The following is a 4,758-nucleotide window of genomic DNA, read 5'->3' as shown; positions in this document are numbered from 1 at the left end:
GATAGATATCTCACAGCAGTTTTGATTTACATTTTCCTAATGATCAGTGATGTTGAGCATCTTTTCCTGTACCAGCTGTCTGTATGTCTTATTTTTTAAAATGTCTTTTCATGATTTCTGCCCATTTTTAATTGGATCATTCGTTTTTTGGGGGGTATGAACTTCTATAAGCTTTTTATATATTTTGGATGCTAACTTTATTAGATATGTTATTTGAAAATATCTTCTCCCATTCAGTAGATTTCCTTTTAATTTTGGTGATTATTTCCTTCTCTGAGCAGAAGTTTTTATTTATTTATTTATTTGTTTATTTGTTTTTATCATTTTTTTTAGAAAGGGGGAAAGAGAAAGATGAGGAAGAGGGATAGGGAGAGAGAGAATCTTAAGGTGGCTCCATGCCCAGCATGGAGCCCAACAACAGGGTTCAGTCTCACAACCCTGAGATTATGACTTGAACTAGAATCAAAAGTTAGACACTTAACCCATGGTGCCACCCCGACACAAGATTCATTTTTACAGGTCATGGACTTGGAATGTCTTTCCATTTATTTGTGTAATCTACAATGTCTTTCACAAACATTTCATAGTTTTTAGAGTAGAGACATTTCACCTCTTTGATTAGGTTTATTCTTAGGTAAATTAATGAGTTTTGATGTAATTTTAAATGAGATTGATACCTCGATTTATCTTTCTGCTGCTTAATTATTGGTGTATAGAAATGCAACAGATTTCTGTATGTTGATTTTGTATCCTGTGACATTATTGAATTCATGTATTAGTTGTAGCAGTTTTTTTTGGTGGAATTTTTCAGGCTTTCTATATATAATATCATATTATCTGCAGATAGTGAAAGTTTGACTTCTTCCTTATTGATTTGAATACATTTTATTTTTCTTGTGGTTGTTGTTTGATTGTTGAGGCTAGGACTTCCCGTACTATGTTTAATAGTATTGAGAGTGGGCATCCCTGTCTTGTTCCTGACGGTAGAGGAAAAGATCTCAGTCTTTTTCCAATTGAAGATGGTATTAGTTCTGGGTCTCTCATATATAGTCTTATGATATTGAGGTATGTTCCCTCTAAACCTACTTTTTGAAGATTTTTATCATAAATATATGTTGTACTTTGAGAAATTATTGTTGTGCATCAATTGAAATGATCATATGGTTCTTATTATACTTTCTTTTATTAATGTAATATATCATGTTGATTGGCTTGTGAATAATGAACCACCCTTACAAACCAAGAATAAATCCGACTTGATCATAATGAATGATTTTTTTAATTTACTGTTGGATTTGTTTTGATACTATTTTATTGAGAATTTTTGAATCAGTGTTTCTCAGAGGTATTGGCCTTAAGTTTTATCTTTTAGTGGTGTGTTTATTTGGTTTTGGAATAAGGATAACGCTGGCCTGGTAGAATGATTTTGGAAGTTTTCCCTCCTTTTGTATTTTTTTTGGAATAGTTTGAGAAGACTACGTATTAATTCTTCTTAACTCCTCTACTATCCAGCAATTGTACTGCTAGATATTTACCCAAAGAATACAAAAATACTAATTCAATAGGATACGTGCACCTCAATGTTAATGGTAGCATTATCTACAACAGCCAAATCATGGAAACAGCTCTAGTGTTCATATACTGAAGAATGGATAAAGAAAATATGATATCCAGATACAATGGAATATTACTGAGCCATAAAGATAATGAAATCTTGCCTTTTGGAACAACATGAATGAAGCTGGAAAATACCATGCTAAGTGAAATAAATCACAGAAAGACAAATGCCATATGATTTCACACATATGTGGTATTTAACAAAAAGAAAAACAAGCAAAGGGACTGGGGGGAGGGGCAAATCAAGAAACTGAATCTTAACTACAGAGAACAAATGGATGGTTACCAGAATAGAGGTGGGTTGGGGCATATGTTAAATAGGTGATGGGGGTTAAGGAGTGCACTTGTGTCATGAGCAGCAGGTGTTGTATGGAAGTGTTAATTAGTATATTGTACACTTGAAACTAATAGTACACTATATATTGACCAACTGGAATTCAAATAAAAACTTAAAAAAAAAAACAACCTATTACTTCCATTTTACAATGGAAACAGGCATAAAAATATTATATACTTGTTAAAGTTCACAATTCTAATAAGTGGTGAAACTAGGGTTTGTACCAGGCAATCAGATTTAGAACCCCTGCTTTTTCTTTTAAAATTTAAATTCTATTTGCCAACATACAGTATAATACTCCGTGCTCATCACATCAAGTGCCCTCCTCAGTGCCTGTCACCTGGCTACCCTATCGCCCACCCACCTCCCCTTCTGCAACCCTTTTTTTTTTTGTTTCCAAGAGTTAGGAATCTCTCATGGTTTGTCTCCCTCTCTAATTTTTCCCACTCAGTTCCCCACCTTTCCCTTATAATTCCTTTCACAATCTCTTATATTCCATGTATGAATGAAACCATATGATGATTGTCCTTTTCTGATTGACTTATTTCACTCAGCATAATACCCTCTAGTTCCATCCACGTGGAAGCAAATGGTGGGTATTCATCCTTTCTGTTTCCTGTGTAACATTCCATTGTAGAACCCCGGCACTTAATCAGTACACTGTATTGCCTTTATCTGTACTAGCGGAATGCAAGTTGTGGAACAATGTATACAATATGATTATATCATGTAAATAGTGTGTTCTATGTGCCAGACACTTTTCTAATATTTCACATATACTAATTTAACCCTCATTACATCTCTATAAAACAGATTTTTTTTTTATTTTTTTTATTTATGATAGTCACAGAGAGAGAGAGAGGCAGAGACACAGGCAGAGGGAGAAGCAGGCTCCATGCACCGGGAGCCCGATGTGGGACTCGATCCCAGGTCTCCAGGATCGCGCCCTGGGCCAAAGGCAGGCGCCAAACCGCTGCACCACCCAGGGATCCCTAAAACAGATATTTTAATTTCCATTTAATCTATGAAAAAATAGAGGAACAGAGAAATTAGATAGGATGCCTTATAATACACAGTTATAAGTGTATAGTATGGGTTTGAACCCAGGCAGTTTTACTTCAAAGCAGATTTACTTGTGCTCATTTTGGTAGCACATACACTAAAATTGGAACAATACAGAAAAGATTAGCATGGCCCCTGTGCCAGGATGACATGCAAGTTTGTAAAGCATTCCATATTTTTTTAAAGCAGCCTTTGTACTTAACTTTCCTATTATAAGTGACCTTTTTCTCTTTAAACTGACCAAAAATAATACAGATCAGGGATCCCTGGGTGGCGCAGCGGTTTGGCGCCTGCCTTTGGCCCAGGGCGCGATCCTGGAGACCCAGGATCGAATCCCACATCAGGCTCCCGGTGCATGGAGCCTGCTTCTCCCTCTGCCTGTGTCTCTGCCCCTCTCTCTCTCTCTTTCTGTATGACTATCATAAATAAAAAAAATAAAAAAAAATTAAAAAAAATAATACAGATCAAACTATTTTTTTTCTTTTTTTTAATACCTGCCATACAGTCTGCTTTTTATTTATTTTTTTTAATTTTTTTATTTATTTATGATAGTCACACACAGAGAGAGAGAGGCAGAGACACAGGCAGAGGGAGAAGCAGGCTCCATGCACCGGGAGCCCGATGTGGGATTCGATCCCGGGTCTCCAGGTTTGCGCCCTGGGCCAAAGGCAGGTGCCAAACCGCTGCGCCACCCAGGGATCCCCCAGATCAAACTATTAATAGTGATTTCCTCTGGAAGGGAGGTAGCAGAGAGAAGGTGAAGATCCAATTTTACTTTTTACTCTCTGTATATCTATATGGTTTGACTTCTATTATGTGCATGAATTCATGTATTATTTGCAAAATCAAAAATAAATAAATCATTCACATTGTTAGAACTTGGAGTGGAGGCCACTGGCTGGCTTACGAACTCACAATTGTATGTAGTATGCTACATGAGGGGCGAATCTTTTTTTCACTAACACCACAAGGGTCTGTGGCTCAATGAGTGGAGTTAGATAGTAATTCTCATTATAAGAAAAAAAAAACTCAATCAATCAATCAGTCAATCACATACGTAAAAGGACAAGATAAAGTTTACTACCATCTTTAGAATATATTTTTTCAAACCTACAAGTGTCTGGTCTATTCTTCAAAATGATTATGAACTCAGATACAAACTCCTGAAGTAGACTTGGATGCATAAACAAAAATCTACATTGCTGATACTTTCAGCTTGATTATCAATAGAACTGCAGATGCTGTTATTTTTACAAATAATTCTTTCAAATTAATTATCACAAATATCCTATATAATAGGTTAATTCAAATTTTGTATGTCATACCAACCAATTTCTTTTAGGTTATCAAAGACATCCTCTTATAAGACAGAGTGCATTAATTCAGCTTGGCACCAAAGTTACAGCTCATAGCAAATCGAGAAAATAAGTCATAATTGCACACCAGAAAGATAATGAAAATAATTTTAAAAATTAGATTTTCTATCACTGCTACCACAAATGAATATTAAAAGGAAATGGATATCTCAAATTGTTCCTAACCTAGACTCCTTCATTAGTTGTGTCCCATCTCCTTTGCCTTTTTCACTTCTATATCCAAATTCTATCAGTCTCCTGTCCTAAATATCTTTGCCTTTCACTACTGTCATTTCATTTTTGTATTGCTGCAGCTGCTTCCAATCTTGCTCCCTTCAAATCCACTTGACATGCTAGATTGATCCACCTTTCATGCCTACAGCTAAT

The 4,758-nt window shown here is 35.6% G+C and overlaps 2 non-coding genes across 2 annotated transcripts; both read left to right on the top strand.

The window, feature by feature from the left end:
- Positions 1-3,089: 3,089 nt before the first annotated feature.
- LOC112933614 (U6 spliceosomal RNA) lies at positions 3,090-3,196 on the top strand. The gene has a single exon (XR_003237702.1). It is a non-coding gene; the product is annotated as a U6 spliceosomal RNA (small nuclear RNA).
- Positions 3,197-3,877: 681 nt separating this feature from the next.
- Positions 3,878-4,035, top strand: LOC112933616 (small nucleolar RNA SNORA62/SNORA6 family). The gene has a single exon (XR_003237704.1). It is a non-coding gene; the product is annotated as a small nucleolar RNA SNORA62/SNORA6 family (small nucleolar RNA).
- The last annotated feature ends 723 nt before the right edge of the window (positions 4,036-4,758 follow it).

Source organism: Vulpes vulpes, chromosome X, assembly GCF_048418805.1.
Source record: "Vulpes vulpes isolate BD-2025 chromosome X, VulVul3, whole genome shotgun sequence".
Lineage (NCBI taxonomy): Eukaryota > Metazoa > Chordata > Mammalia > Carnivora > Canidae > Vulpes > Vulpes vulpes.
This window is presented reverse-complemented; position numbering and strand designations above follow the sequence as displayed.